The following is a 16,715-nucleotide window of genomic DNA, read 5'->3' on the forward strand; positions in this document are numbered from 1 at the left end:
TCATCGCTACCAGTTAGTGCCCTCACACCTTCATCATCGGCGCCCAGTTCCCAAGTTCTATTTCCCTCTGTCGACTGTGAACTTTCCACTCCGCAGCGTGATCGCCTCCTCAGTCTACTTAACCGGTTCCGCAACTCCTTCGACTGTGAGAAAACGTCTTTGGGCCGCTCTTCCACCGTCAGCCACAACATTGCAACGGGGTCTCACTCGCCGTTACGGCGACGACCTTACCGCGTGTCGGCCGCTGAACGTAGGGTTATAGAACAACAAGTCGGCGACATGCCTTATCGAGGTGTCATACGGCTTTCAAACAGACCATGGGCGTCACCCGATATCCTCGTTAAGAAGAAAGATGGCTCCATCCGATTCTGTGTCAATTACACTCTTAATCTGGTTCCAGATAAAATCCACTTAATAAAAGGAACAATATTGCAAAAATGTTCCAGTTATTCTATAAACAACAGAGCTTCACATAAAGAAGCGGATCACTGTTCCTACTAGCTAAATGGAACAGTGACCCTTGTAAACACATGGATTGACGACCTGGATACCCATGCGGATTGGTGTTCCACATAAAATGGTGTAACAGTGTTGCAAATACCTTTAGTTCAGGATCATGCATTATATATATATATATATATATATATATATATAAAGACAGAAAATAAGGGTTGGCAGTCAAGAAAACCTCGGAAAGCAAAGGGGAGGTTGTGGTGGGTCATAGAAAGAGATGAAGAATTTTTTGAGTCGAAAAGAAAGTGGTGAAAAAATGCCCGCCGGGTGGGATCCGAACCCACGACCTCCATAATACCGGTCTGGTGCGATAACCACTACTCTATCGGGCGGGGCTGTTTCCCCAGCCCTTTCTCGGGTATTTAGGTTAAGGTATTTTTGTTTCCTGCACTTGGGGGTGGTAGCCAACGCCACTCGGACTGCTCGGGGTGAAGGGGACTTTCTTTTTTAACCCCCGGGCCGTGACTCGAGTGTCTACGACATGTCGAGAGTGGTCGACCAGCGTTCAACCCTCTTAAGCTCCCTTTGGCACCAAGACTGCCAAAACCGAAGCCTTCGCTGAGCATGTAGCGAATCAGAAAATGAGAAATGAGGGGCTCCATGAAATAAGACAGAAAATAAGGGTTGGCAGTCAAGAAAACGTTGGAAAGCAAAGGGGAGGTTGTGGTGGGTCGTAGAAAGAGATGAAGAATTTTTTGAGTCGAAAAGAAAGTGGTGAAAAAATGCCCGCCGGGTGGGATCCGAACCCATGACCTCCAGATACCGGTCTGGTGCGATATCCACTACGCTACCGGCGGGGCTGTTTCCCCAGCACTTTCTCGGGTATTTATGCTAGGGTATTTTTGTTTCCTGCACTTGGGGGTGGTAGCCAGCGCCACTCGGACTACTAGGGGTGAAGGGGACCTCCTTTTTTAACCCCCGGGCCGTGACTCGAGTGTCTACGACATGTCGAGAGTGGTCGACCAGCGTTGAACCCTCTTAAGCTCCCTTTGGCAGCAAGACTGCCAGAATCGAGGCCTTCGCTGAGCATGTAGCAAATCAGAAAATGAGAAATGAGGGGCTCCGTGAAATAAGACAAAATAAGTGTTGGCAGTCAAGAAAACCTCGGAAAGCAAAGGGGAGGTTGTGGTGGGTCATAGAAAGAGATGAAGAATTTTTTTAGTCGAAAAGAAAGGGGTGAAAAAATGCCCGCCGGGTGAGATCCGAACCCATGACCTCCAGAATACCGGTCTGGTGCGATAACCACTACGCTACCGGCGGGGCTGTTTCCGCAGCACTTTCTCGGGTATTTATGTTAGGGTATTTTTGTTTCATGCACTTGGGGGTGGTGGCCAGCGCCACTCGGACTACTAGGGGTGAAGAGGACCTCCTTTTTTAACCCCCGGGCCGTGACTCGAGTGTCTACGACATGTCGAGAGTGGTCGACCAGCGTTGAACCCTCTTAAGCTGCCTTTGGCACCAAGACTGCCAGAACAGAGGCCCTCGCTAAGCATGTAGCGAATCAGAAAATGGGAAATGAGGGGATCCGTGAAATAAGAGAGAAAATAAGGGTTTGCAGTCAAGAAAATCAGAAAATGAGAAATGAGGGGCTCCGTGAAATAAGACAAAAATAAGGGTTGGCCGTCAAGAAAACCTCGAGAAGACACTCGAGTCACCGCCCGGGGGTTAAAAAAGAAGGTCCCCTTCACCCCGAGTAGTCCGAGTGGCGCTGGCTACCACCCCCAAGTGCAGGAAACAAAAATACCCTAACGTAGTGGTTATCGCACCAGACCGGTATTCTGGAGGTCGTGGGTTCGAATCCCACCCGGCGGGCATTTTTTCACCACTTTCTTTTCGACTCAAAAAATTCTTCATCTCTTTCTATGACCCACCACAACCTCCCCTTTGCTTTCCGAGGTTTTCTTGACTGCCAACCCTTATTTTGTCTTATTTCACGGAGCCCCTCATTTCTCATTTTCTGATTCGCTACATGCTCAGCGAAGGCCTCGATTCTGGCAGTCTTGCTGCCAAAGGGAGCTTAAGAGGGTTCAACGCTGGTCGACCACTCTCGACATGTCGTAGGCACTTGAGTCACGGCCCGGGGGTTAAAAAAGAAGGTCCCCTTCACCCCGAGTAGTCCGAGTGGCGCTGGCTACCACCCCCAAGTGCAGGAAACAAAAATACCTGAACATAAATACCCGAGAAAGGGCTGGGGAAACAGACCCGCCCGATAGCGTAGTGGTTATCGCACCAGACCGGTATTATGGAGGTCGTGGGTTCGGATCCCACCCGGCGGGTATTTTTTCACCACTTTCTTTTCGACTAAAAAAATTCTTCATCTCTTTCTATGACCCACCACAACCTCCCCCTTGCTTTCCGAGGTTTTTGGAAGGAAGAAAACGGAGAACAAATGCCCGCCACGTGGGATCCGAGCACACGACCTCCAGACCGGTATTCTAGAGGTCGTGGGTTCGGATCTCACCTGGCGGGCATTTGTTCTCCGCTTTCTTTCTTTCTTTCCAAATTCTTTATCTGTTTCAATGACCTACCACAACCTCATCTTTGCTTTCAGAGGTTTTCTTGACTGCCAACCCTTTTTTCTGTGTTATTTCTACAAGCCCCTCATTTGCTATTCTGATTCGCTACATGCATAGCGAGGGCCTCTGTTCTGTCAGTCTTGGTGCCATAGGGAGTTTAAGAGGTTTCAACGCTGCTTGACCACTCTCGACATGTCGTAGACACTCCAGTCACGGCGCGGGGATTAAAAAGAAGGTCCATTTCACCCCGAGAAGTCAGAGTGGCGCTGGCTACCACCCCCAAGCACAGGAAAAAATTACATTTACGTAAATACCCCTGCAAGCGGGGGTGGGGGGGAATTGCCCTGCCGGTTGCGTAGTGGTTATCGCACCAGACCGGTATTCTGGAGGTCGTGGGGTGGGATCCCACCTGGCGGGCATTTTTTCTCCGCTTTCTTTCTTTCTTTCCAAATTCTTTATCTGTTTCAATGACCTACCACAACCTCCCGTTTGCTTTCCGAGGTTTTCCTGACTGCCAATCCTTATTTCTATGTTATATATATATATATATATATATATATATATATATATATATATATATATATATATATATATATATATATATATATATATATATATATATATATATATATATATATATATATATATATATATATATATATATATATATATAATCCAGGGAGTAGTAGAACTTTGAAGATGGTAGAGAACACAAGAGAAGAAAAACTTCGAACAAGGTAAAAGCACGATTGTGGCCTACGTTTCAGCAAAGAGAACTTGCTTTCCTCAGGGCCCTGAGGAAAGCAAGTTCTCTTTGCTGAAACGTAGGCCACAATCGTGCTTTTACCTTGTTCCAAGTTTTTCTTCTCTTGTATATATATATATATATATATATATATATATATATATATATATATATATATATATATATATATATATATATATATAGCCGAAAAGAAAACTTTGAACAAGGTAAAAGCAGGATTGTTGCCAACGTGTCAGCAAAGAGACTTGCTTTTTCGTCAGGGCAATCTCTCGCCTGGATGGCACGCTTTATATAAGGGTAGGTCCCCAGGTGAGAGGGGAGTAGGAAAGAAGGAAGTGAAATGGAGAATGCGGATTGCTTTGGGATTATGTCCAGGGAGATATTGAGGGCCAAAGAAGGTTATATAGTTTAGCCGCGAAGTAGGTCACAGGGGAGTCAGCCGGTGGGTGGTGTTCCGGGAATTTTTGTAGAGAAAGGATGAGAGGGTGTTTGTTGACCCGCCGCGGGGCATACGGAAAGGTTCTCAGAACCGCCGGAAGCAGACCAGGCGGTGAGAGTGGGGTCCTTAGCAGAAACTATCTGCAAGCCTCAGCTCAGAAGAAAGGATAGAGAAGGGGGGAAATAACTACGTCAAGGAAAAACAAAAAAATAGAAAAAAAAACAGTGAGGGAAACCACACAAACCCACACACAAAATAAAAAGCAATGACCCGGCAACTGAAATGGCACGTGTCACCCACGGCAACATTCCTGGAACAGGCCTGTCCTGAAACTCAAAAACGAAAAGATAAAGTTAGAGGGACGTACGGGGCACAAGACCAAGCGGAGTAAAAAAAACACAGAAAAAAAATAAATAAAATGGAATTCCAAAAGCAAAGTTTGGAGGGATGCGGGCGAGTATTAAGCTAGACGCTAAGGAATGAAAAAAAAGAGGAATTAGGTGGCCAGGTAAGGACCAGAGGGAGCGGTAATAGTCTTTGGATAAGGTATCTGCAAGACATTGCCTATTTCTGTATTCCCGGTGAATATCGCAAGGATTCCAAGTTGCCCCTAGACGCATTAATTCCAGTAGGTTCCATGGAGTTCAATTTGTGAATTAAATAGGATTCTCCGTATTTCCTATCCCTAGGAGACCTGAAGTTTGACTGAAGTATATACAACTTAAGGTCATCAAAATTGTGGCCTGGTTGGTTGAAATGCTGCGCTACAGCTATGGAGGATTTGCTAAGAGTATCTGCCCGGTGACCATTAAGACGTATGCTCATAGGTTGACTCGTTTCGCCTATATACTGTTTGTGGCACATTGAGCATTCCAACATATACACAATGTTGGATGAAGTGCACGTAAAACTTGAATTAATCTTGTGGACATAATTACTGGCTGTGCTTTTTACAATGCAGTCAGTCTGCAGGTGCCTGCAAGTCTTGCATCTGGTGCAGGATCAGCTGGCTATGACTGGTTGCTTTGAAGGCCCTGTTTTAGCATGCACTAAAATATCTTTTAGATTCCTGTTTCTCCGGTAGGTGACCCTTGGGGCTTCCGGGAAAGTCTTTCTAAGTCGGTCGTTACTGGCTAAAATGGGCTAGTACTTGCGCAGTATATTGTTTACGTTTGGGAGGGCGTTTGAAAATTTAGTTATTAGGGCAGGCGGCCTGGCGCTTTCGTTTTGTCGCTGTTTGTTGAGCTCGTCATCCCTTTTGAGATTAGATGCACGTTGGTACGCCTGATCAAGCGAGCTTTTGGGGTGGTTCCTGTTAATAAGGGTGGACTTGAGTTCATCTACGTGCTCTACGTAGTCACTGTCATCACTGAATACTCTTCTAAGCCTGGTGGCTTGTCCTACAAAGATCCCTTGCTTACAGTGTCTCGGGTGATGGCTTTTATTGTCTAGGTACTGCTGCCTGTCAGTTGGTTTTCTAAAAAGCGTGGTTTTAAGTTTACCGTTGTATAAAATGACGGTAGTATCTAGGAAGTTCACTTCTTTTTCAGAATACTGGCAGGAGAATTTAATAGCCGGATGCGAAGAATTGAGATGAGATATAAACGTTTCTAGAGTCGCGCGACCGTGTTCCCAAATCATGAAGATGTCGTCTATGTAGCGGAGCTAAACCTGAGGTTTATGCGGAAAAGAGCTTAATAGAGTGGCTTCAAGTTGCCCCATGAAAATGTTGGCATAGGTCGGCGCGAATGGAGTGCCGATGCTGGTTCCAAAAACTTGCAAAAAGTAACAAGAGTCGAATTCAAAATAGTTGAGAGTTAAAACTAGTTTTAACAAAGTTATGTACACTTCTGGCGCATGTTGGTGCGGATTCTCTGATAGAGCTTTTGAAATAGCTCCAATGCCTTCTACGAAAGGGATGTTTGTATACAATGCGGTAACGTCAAGAGTAACAAGGAGGGTTCCACTGGGTAGGCGCCCACCCTTATTTATCTATTCTATTATGCGGAGGAAGTGGGGGGTGTCCTGAACGAATGAAGGAAGAAGAGTCGGAATGTCAGATAGGTAATGATTCAGAAACAGAGATAATGCTTCTGTTGGGGTATTGTTATTCGAAACTATGGGTCTGCCAGAAATGTCGGCAGTGAACAATAATTTTACGGGGACTTTGTGGACGTTTGGGAGGAGGTAAAAACGGCCTGCATGCTTATTATTCGGTTTCATGAAATTTAAGTCAGTGGTCTACATGGTCGTTATTAATTCTCTAGATCGCAGATATGTGAGGCTCTGAAGGATTTTATCTAATATAAGGGTTATCTAAGGGCTTGTAGTGGCAAGGGTTATTGAGCTGCCTATAAGCTTCATCTTTGTATTTTCCCATAGGAAAACAACTACGCTACCACCTTTGTCGGCTTTCTTTATGACTATGTCGGTTCTGGCTGATAGGCTATTCAGGGTAACTTCTTCCGACGGAGTTAGGTTCTTGCGCTTGTTTGATCGCTTGGTTGTTGCCAATATTTCTCTTGATACTGATTTTAAGTACAGATCTAATTCTGGAGATTGATCTACATCTGGAGTCCAAGTGCTAGGAGGGTGGAGGGTGCATTCGTTAATGTCAGGTTGGTCCTGCTTTTCCGGAAAAAACTCGCAGTCTTATTCTCCCAGAAAAATCAGTGAGATCTTTATGTAACTCGTATTCATTCACACGGTTATTTGTGGGACAGAAAGTTAGACCTTGTTCTAGGATACCTTTTTCGTCGGCGTTAGTGTTTTGGAAATGTCAATGACGTTGCTGGGGCCGGTAGTGAGGGAGCTCGTTGTTTCTATAGGATTATTGGCTGGGGGATGAGGTTCTACTAAATCAATCTCTGTATCGAGGGGCAACATTGCATGACCTAATACTCCATTGTCAGGGCTATTGAGAGGCTGATTTTCTACAGTGCAAGGTGTAATTCGCGAGGGAAGCTGGTCACGTTGAAACTTCACCGCTTGCCAATACTAAGATCATTTTCCTTACGATTTATAAAAATATTGAGATATATTTTCTCCTGCTCAGTTAGCGAAAGAGCTTCAATCTGGTCGTTGAAGAGGCTTAGCCCGGTAGCATAGTGGTTATCGCACCAGACCGGTATTCTGGAGGAGGTCGTGGGTTCAGATCCCACCTGGCGGGCATTTTTCACCTGTTTCTTTCTGACTCAAAAAATTCTTCATTTCTCCCTATGACGTAACGCATTCCCCGCTTTGCTTTCCGAGCTCTTCTTGACTGCCAACCCTTATTCTATATATTTATATATATATATATATATATATATATATATATATATATATATATAGAAATAAGGGTTGGCAGTCGAGAAAACCTCGGAAAGCAAAGGGGAGGATGTGGTAGATCATTGAAACAGATTAAGAATTTGGAAAGAAAGAAAGAAAGTGAAGAAAAAATGCCCGCCAGGTGGGATCCGAACCCACGACCTCCAGAATACCAGTCTGGTGCGATAACCACTACGCTACCGGCGGGGCGATTTTCCCACTCACCTTCTGGGGTATTTATGTTAGGTAGATTTGTTTCCTGTGCTTGGGGGTGGTAGCCAGCGCCATTCGGACTAATCGGGGTGAAGGGGACCTTCTTTTTAACCCCCGGGTCGTGACTCGAGTGTCTACGACATGTCCAGAGTGGTCGACCAGCTTTGAACCCTCTTAAGCTCCCTTTGGCAACAAGACTGCCAGAACAGAGGCCCTCGCTATGCATGTAGCGAATCAGAATAGGAAATGAGGGGCTCGTTGAAAATAACACAGAAATAAGGGTTGGCAGTCGAGAAAACCTCGGAAAGCAAAGGGGAGGATGTGGTAGATCATTGAAACAGATTAAGAATTTGGAAAGAAAGAAAGAAAGTGAAGAAAAAATGCCCGCCAGGTGGGATCCGAACCCACGACCTCCAGAATACCGGTCTGGTGCGATAACCACTACGCTACCGGCGGGGCGATTTTCCCACTCACCTTCTGGGGTATTTATGTTAGGTAGATTTGTTTCCTGTGCTTGGGGGTGGTAGCCAGCGCCATTCGGACTAATCGGGGTGAAGGGGACCTTCTTTTTAACCCCCGGGTCGTGACTCGAGTGTCTACGACATGTCCAGAGTGGTCGACCAGCTTTGAACCCTCTTAAGCTCCCTTTGGCAACAAGACTGCCAGAACAGAGGCCCTCGCTATGCATGTAGCGAATCAGAATAGGAAATGAGGGGCTCGTTGAAAATAACACAGAAATAAGGGTTGGCAGTCGAGAAAACCTCGGAAAGCAAAGGGGAGGATGTGGTAGATCATTGAAACAGATTAAGAATTTGGAAAGAAAGAAAGAAAGTGAAGAAAAAATGCCCGCCAGGTGGGATCCGAACCCACGACCTCCAGAATACCGGTCTGGTGCGATAACCACTACGCTACCGGCGGGGCGATTTTCCCACTCACCTTCTGGGGTATTTATGTTAGGTAGATTTGTTTCCTGTGCTTGGGGGTGGTAGCCAGCGCCATTCGGACTAATCGGGGTGAAGGGGACCTTCTTTTTAACCCCCGGGTCGTGACTCGAGTGTCTACGACATGTCCAGAGTGGTCGACCAGCTTTGAACCCTCTTAAGCTCCCTTTGGCAACAAGACTGCCAGAACAGAGGCCCTCGCTATGCATGTAGCGAATCAGAATAGGAAATGAGGGGCTCGTTGAAAATAACACAGAAATAAGGGTTGGCAGTCGAGAAAACCTCGGAAAGCAAAGGGGAGGATGTGGTAGATCATTGAAACAGATTAAGAATTTGGAAAGAAAGAAAGAAAGTGAAGAAAAAATGCCCGCCAGGTGGGATCCGAACCCACGACCTCCAGAATACCGGTCTGGTGCGATAACCACTACGCTACCGGCGGGGCGATTTTCCCACTCACCTTCTGGGGTATTTATGTTAGGTAGATTTGTTTCCTGTGCTTTGGGGTGGTAGCCAGCGCCATTCGGACTAATCGGGGTGAAGGGGACCTTCTTTTTAACCCCCGGGTCGTGACTCGAGTGTCTACGACATGTCCAGAGTGGTCGACCAGCTTTGAACCCTCTTAAGCTCCCTTTGGCAACAAGACTGCCAGAACAGAGGCCCTCGCTATGCATGTAGCGAATCAGAATAGGAAATGAGGGGCTCGTTGAAAATAACACAGAAATAAGGGTTGGCAGTCGAGAAAACCTCGGAAAGCAAAGGGGAGGATATATATATATATATATATATATATATATATATATATATATATATATATATATATATATATATATATATATATATATATATATATATATATATATATATATATATATATATAGATAGATAGATAGATAGATAGATAGATATTGAGAGACCGAGGGGCGAAATCTCGGAAATGATGTTTATTGTCCTGCTGGACCGAACGTTCCGGGAAGCACGAGTCGAAAGACGATGATGATGATTATTTACAGGTGGCAATGGCGATGGGGCGTGAGTACAAGAGATTTGGAAGCGCACGTATCACATTAACGGAACGACGCGAATGCTCACAATATATATATATATAGATATATATATATATATATATATATATATATATATATATATATATATATACCAGAGCTGAACCGGAACGAAATGATTTCGCCTAACCCAGAACCGTAATAAATATATATATATATATATATATATATATATATATATATATATATATATATATATATATATATATATCGGTGTGTGGAACCGAAAGAAAAATACCGGCTAGGTTACCGTTCTGGGTCAGGCGAAATCATTTCGTTCCGGTTTAGCTCCGGTTCGACAAAATCACGTACCGCACCGGTTCGCGAACCGGTTCGGTAGCTTGAACCGGTTCTTGAACCGGTTCAATGAGTTGCATTATCACTGAAAAAAAAAAAACATTTAGTAGTTTAAAACGACAGTCAAATCAAAATAACAACAAAAATTCAAAATGTTGCTGTTCCCCAAGGGCAGCGGCGCAATTCCACAGCAAACTTTAAACAATTACGAGATATTAGAAAAACAGATGAAGTGGCGACGATTTACCACTTACTTTCTCGCCTAGACCTTATGTTGTCCTAGCGACTATTCATAAAGCCATCGCCGAGAGATATGACGGTGGGGTATATTTTTTGCCCTTTTCTTTTTTTGTTGCAATCGCAATCGCCACTATGGAATCGCCCATCACGATAACCTTGAAGCCTTAAATTTTGGCCTACGTACTGGCGCGGTCAAATACCAGCGCTTAACACCAATGGCGCATATTTTTTATATTTGTAACAAAACAGAAAAATCCTACAACAGGCAGATAAATACTACCAATGAATTAGATTATTTGGTCACCCTGAATAGCGGTAAACTTATCGAAATAGCGGTAAACTTATCGAATGTGTTAGCCACACTTCTGTTAAAAATAACCTTTAGTTAACACTCAGTCACTGCATTATTGCTCTGACCACTGCAATTCCTTTTGCGATAGCTATACCGGATGTGTGCATTACAATGAGTATGTCAGCGTACCTCCTGACCACCGACCATCGTTCCATGTGCTACATTGCGAAATCTTATAACAGATTATGCTGTTACAAAACGAAAAGGAAATTTCACGCGCGGAGCATGAGATGGGACTTTTTAAAGCAAAGCTTTCTACCAGGGGGAGGAGGCACCTAGAGGAGGCACTAGAGGAGGATGAAGTTGGGGAGAAGGAGGCGGAAATACTTTTATGCAGGTTTCTGAACGGCCCAGAGGGCGGCCCAGGAGAGTGGTTCTTTCTTCACTGTAGTCCATTTGCTGTCCGCTCCACATGTGATCTGTCCACCAGCTGAAGGCACACAGGGGCTGAACAGCAGCATCTTTCATTTCTGTTGTTGCATAGTTGACGGAAAGAAAGGAGGGTGCTGAGGGCTAAATTCGCTGAACCCAATTATATGGAGGAGTGTTTCTACTTCTGAGCAAAATTTACATTAAGCGTCGTACCGATTCGGGTGCATTAAGTGAAGACGCGTCGGGTATAGGAAGGAGCTAGATTGTTTGTCCTTCCATGGAAAGGTCAGCGTGGAGCGAGGGTAGGGTCTGTCTCTGAAAGCAATAACGCTGGGTTATGTCCTTGCACGTGACAAGCGGGTGACTGTACTCGTGTAGTTCCATAGCCTAGCGGGTAAAACGCAGGCTTCTTGGTGGGCGTTTTCGTTCCCCTCCAAGCAAGCGCGAGCGGCCATCCAGATGAGCTGAATGTAACCGGTTGGTGAGTGTTTTTATAGCGCACTCAGTGCAGCTCGAGAAACCCACGCCGACAGGTAATTCCGGTAGGTTTGTTGCGGATCGTTGACTACCTACCAAAGCCCTGGCTGAGGGAGAGCCAACGCGATGGCTGCCTCTTCTTCAGCTGTCATGTCGTGGATATTGAGTGAGGCACACATAGGAGGTTTGTTCTGGCGGTAACCACGATGAGGGCGTACTACTCGCCTCGAGGTTGGGAGGCGTCTGTGTGGATAACTGCATGATCTCCGCAGAGGGTGGTGTTGAGCGCTTAAGCCCGTATTTGTCGGCGACCCTCGTGGTGTGAAGGGTCCAGATTTTTACGTAAAAAAAGCATCTTTAGTTCTTGTCGCCAAGATTCCGGGAGTAGATTACAAAAGTGACATTCCGTGCTGCCCAGCCAATCTGGTGAAGGATGCAGCGACCCACTGCAGTTCTGCTCAATCGGAGCTTGTGATTAGAAAGATGGAGATTATCCGCTCTTCCACCGTGTTTTGGAACCCCATCCTGACCGCTCGCCCCGTGTTTCTGTCGTTTCTAGTGTCCCCGTCTAGTGCGCCTTTTACCATGTCAAAGCATAACCAGCCTCCCCGTGGACGCACTCATGGGAAAACCAATGGCCTGCTTAACCACCTTTCCAATCAAGCATCTTTATATCCTCCTTAGGGGGTGATGTAGGGGGTAGGGGGTACACAGACGCCTCTCAATTATCTGTCGGCGTGGGGTTCTCGAGCTGCACTGAGTGTGCTAAAAAAACACTCACCAACCGGTTACATTCAGGAGTAGATTACAAAAGTGACATTCCGTGCTGCCCAGCCAATCTGGTGAAGGATGCAGCGACCCACTGCAGTTCTGCTCAATCGGAGCTTCTGGTTAGAAAGATGGAGTGTCAGCTCTTCCACCATGTTGTGGAGCCCCATCCTAACCAGCCTCCTCGTGGACGCACTTATGGGAAAACCAATGGCCTGCTAACCGCCTTTTCAATCATTATGTCAAGCATCTTTATATCCTCCTTAGGGGGTGATGTAGGGGGTGACGGAAGTCACTCTCGAGAGGACAAAAGCTTGAATTAATCGAAGGGTATCGGCTTCCCTGAGGAGTCACTTCTTGGTGGCAACTCGCCTGATCATGTGTATGATTTTATTGATGCTGTGTTTGAGGCGCTGCAAGGATTCGTCACTCTTTCTGTTGGCCGAGAGGTGTAACCCAGGACATTGATACTGGGGCTGGGAGTGACAGCCTGGCCATCAAGGAGTATTTGAACGTCTTCCTTGATGTGCCGTTTGAAGTAAGGGCGTACGGCAAGGAGCTCTGGTTTTTTAGGTGAACACTTCAGGCCACAGGCTTTAGCATATTGGCGTACTGGAAGTGAGATACCATGCGTCGGTGTGAGCTTCCTTAAATTTTTGTCACTCCAAGCGCATGCGCAAGGCGCGCACACGGCCGCTACACGTGCCGTGGACGGAGCACACAGCTGCGCGAGAGGTCGCCTGACGCTATCAAGTGGCATTTAGCGATAACGCAGGGGGTAAACCCGCAAGTGTGCTTGGTGAATGCACCGCCTGCCTTTCCCGTCCCAGCGTGGGCTCGCAGCTCAACCGGTAAGACAACGGGATCTCACTCCGTTAGTCTATTTGTCCCAGGTTCGATTCCTGGTGGTACCAGTAACTCCTTTTTTTTTGTTCGCGGGAGTTTTCTGCTGACACCAACGGTCGCAAAAAAAAACACCAACGGTCGCGAAAAAAAAAAAGGTAGAAAGCTTTACTTTAAAACTTTCCACAGATCGGGTGTGGGCTTTCGCTGTTGCGCAGTGGAGCACTCCTGCAGCCTGATTGCTCCCATAAAGTCGCAGCTAGGGAAGGCCAAAGTCGTTTTATATTCCCTGCAAGCTGGCGAGAATGACATTTTGTTTGTCAGCTTGCACTACGCTCGCGCTTCCAGCAGCAACAGATCATTGCTACATTGGTGCTCATTCATTTCCCCTGCCGTTACACAGACCGTGATAGTGTTCAATTGTCTGGCGGGGAAAGTGCGCGAGAGGGTACGAAGTTGATGGTACGTGAAAGAAAAAAAGGCCTGAATTGCACTGACTGTGCAATATCAACAACGCAGGGTCGAACTGTTTCGGCATGAACAGATAACCGTTATTTTTTTTCTGTTCAGTTCCGGTTCGGGTTCAGCGTGCTCAAAAAATAACGGTTCGTATTCGGGTTCAGTTCCGGCAAAAATACCGGTTCCCCCGGTTCAGTTCCGGTTCGGTTCCGATTCGACACCCTGATATACATGTATATATATATATATATATATATATATATATATATATATATATATATATATATATATATATATATATATATATCTATATATATATATATATATATATATATATATATATATATATATATATATATAAATATATATATACCCTCTGCTGCGTCACAGGTCTGACCGCCGCCGTGGTCAGTTGCTTCGCAGCCGAGGGAATCTGAACCTGGCAACGTTTAATGCACGAACCTTATCTAGCGAAGCAAGTCTCGAGGTGTTGTTCGAGGAACTAAAGGGCATTAAATGGGATGTAATAGGGCTTAGCGAGGTTAGGAGGGCAGGCGAAGCCTTTACGGTGCTGAAAAATGGACACGTCCTATGTTACCGTGGTCTAGAGGACAGAAGAGAACTGGGAGTGGGATTTCTAGTCAATAAAAGCATAGCTGGCAACATAGACGAATACTATAGCATTAACGAACGGGCAGCAGGTCTTGTAATTAGGCTCAATAAGAGGTACAAGCTCAAGGTGGTACAGGGCTACGCGCCCACATCCAGCTACGACGACCAAGTAGTGGAACGCTTTTATGAAGATGTGGAATCGGCAATGGCTAAAGTAAAAACACAGTATACCGTAGTTATGGGGGACTTCAATGCTAAAGTAGGCAAGAATCAGGCTGGAGACAAGGCAGTTGGGAACTATGGTCTGGGCTGTAGAAATAGCAGGGGGGACCTACTAGTTGAGTTTGCAGAACGGAATAACCTACGCATAATGAATACCTTCTTCTGTAAACGGGAGAGTCGGAAGTGGACCTGGAGGAGCCCGAATGGGGAGCACAAAAATGAAATAGACTTCATATTATGTGATAACCCTGGCGTCGTGCAGGATGTGGAAGTGCTCGGAAGGGTAAGGTGTAGTGACCACCGTATGGTAAGATCTCGAATTAGGCTAGATATGAGGAGGGACCGCAACAAGCTAGTACGAAAGAAGCCGATAAACGAACTAACAGTAAGACGTAAAGTAGAAGAATTCAGGATCGCGCTGCAGAACCGATATTCCGCCCTTAACGAGGAAGCCGAGCTTACGACACAGGAAGCCAGCGACAACCTTACACGCTTCATCACAGTGTGTGCAATAGAAGTCGGGGGCACTATGGCTAGACAGGATACTGGTAAACTTTCACAGGAGACGAAAGATCAAATCAGAAAACGGCAAACCATGAGAATCTCTACCGCAGCTGACAGAATAGAAGTAGCCGAGCTCTCGAAGTTAATAAATAAGCGTAAGACAGCTGACATACGGAAGTATAATATGGAGAGGATCGAATACGCTGTAAAGAACGGAGGTAGCCTGAAAGCAGTGAAGAGACGTCTTGGCGTGGGGAAAAATCAGATGTATGCACTTAAGGATAAGCAAGGCAATGTCATCACAAATAGGGATAAAATAGTCACAGTTGCCGAGGAGTTCTATAGGGATCTGTACAGTAGCCGGGACATACAGGATAATGCCGAACGAGACAGCAGTTCAGAGGAGATAGACATCCCACCAGTAACGACCGAAGAAGTAAGGAAGGCTTTGAAAGAAATGAAAGGGGGCAAAGCACCTGGTGAGGATCAGATAACAGCAGACCTCTTGAAGGATGGCGGAGAAATTGTACTTGAAAAACTGGCAAACCTGTATACGCAATGCCTAATGAGCGCAATGGTACCGGAATCTTGGAAGAACGCGAACATCATCCTAATCCATAAGAAAGGCGACATGAAGGACTTGAAAAATTACAGGCCGATCAGCTTACTGTCAGTCGTCTACAAGGTATTTACCAAGGTAATCGCTAACCGAATCTCTGCAACCTTAGATTTCAGTCAACCTAAAGAACAAGCAGGGTTCCGTAAAGGTTATTCAACAATGGACCATATTCACACGATCAATCAGGTGATAGAGAAGTGCGCTGAGTATACTGAACCCCTATATATAGCCTTCATAGATTATGAGAAAGCATTTGACTCGGTCGAAACCCTAGCAGTCATTCAGGCATTACGGAACCAGGGGGTAGATGAGCATTATGTAAGAATACTAGAGGATATCTACAGTGGGTCTACAGCTACCATCATCCTCCATAGGGAGAGCAGTAAAATACCTATAAGGAAGGGTGTCAGACAAGGAGACACAATCTCTCCAATGTTATTCACAGCATGCTTACAAGAAGTATTCAGAACGTTGGATTGGGAACAGGTGGGAGTAAGGGTTAATGGAGAATACCTCAGTAACCTCAGGTTTGCGGATGACGTTGCCTTGCTAAGTAACTCGGGGGACGAATTGCAAAGCATGCTTTCCGCACTTGGCGAACAGAGTAGAACTGTGGGCCTGAAAATTAATATGCAGAAAACTAAAGTAAGGATCAATAACCTCGGGACAGCACAGCAGTTTGAGATAGGTGGCGAGGCAGTGGAAGTGGTAAACGAATATATCTACTTAGGCCACGTTGTGACCCCAGATCCGAACCATGAGGCAGAGATAATTAGAAGGATCAGAATGGGGTGGGGTGCATATGGCAGACATTCTCAGATAATGAATAGCAGCCTACCATTGTCGCTGAAGAAGAAAGTGTATGACAGCTGCATCTTACCGGTACTCACCTACGGGGCAGAAACTTGGAGGCTCACTAAGAGGGTTCAACTTAAATTGAGAACGACTCAGCGGGCAATGGAGCGGAAAATGATAGGTGTAACATTAAGGGACAAGAAGAGAGCGGAGTGGGTCAGAGAGCAAACTGGTGTTAAAGACATATTAGTAGAAATTAAGAAGAAGAAATGGACGTGAGCAGGGCATGTAATGCGAAGGCAAGATAACCGCTGGTCATTAAGGGTAACAGAGTGGATCCCTAGAGAAGGCAAGCGTTGCAGGGGGCGGCAGAAAGTTAGATGGGCAGATGAGATCA

At 45.7% G+C, this 16,715-nt stretch overlaps 1 protein-coding gene and 1 non-coding gene across 13 annotated transcripts in view; one reads left to right on the plus strand and one right to left on the minus strand.

The window, feature by feature from the left end:
* LOC144178022 (papilin-like) overlaps positions 1–16,715 on the plus strand; it is a 758,094-nt gene that overhangs the window by 148,347 nt on the left and 593,032 nt on the right. The window lies entirely within an intron of this gene.
* Trnat-ggu (transfer RNA threonine (anticodon GGU)) lies at positions 7,678–7,750 on the minus strand. Its single transcript has one exon. It is a non-coding gene; the product is annotated as a tRNA-Thr (tRNA).

Source organism: Haemaphysalis longicornis, unplaced genomic scaffold, assembly GCF_048455015.1.
Source record: "Haemaphysalis longicornis isolate Haplotype H1 unplaced genomic scaffold, Haemaphysalis longicornis Haplotype H1 scaffold_1, whole genome shotgun sequence".
Taxonomy (NCBI): Eukaryota; Metazoa; Arthropoda; class Arachnida; order Ixodida; family Ixodidae; genus Haemaphysalis; species Haemaphysalis longicornis.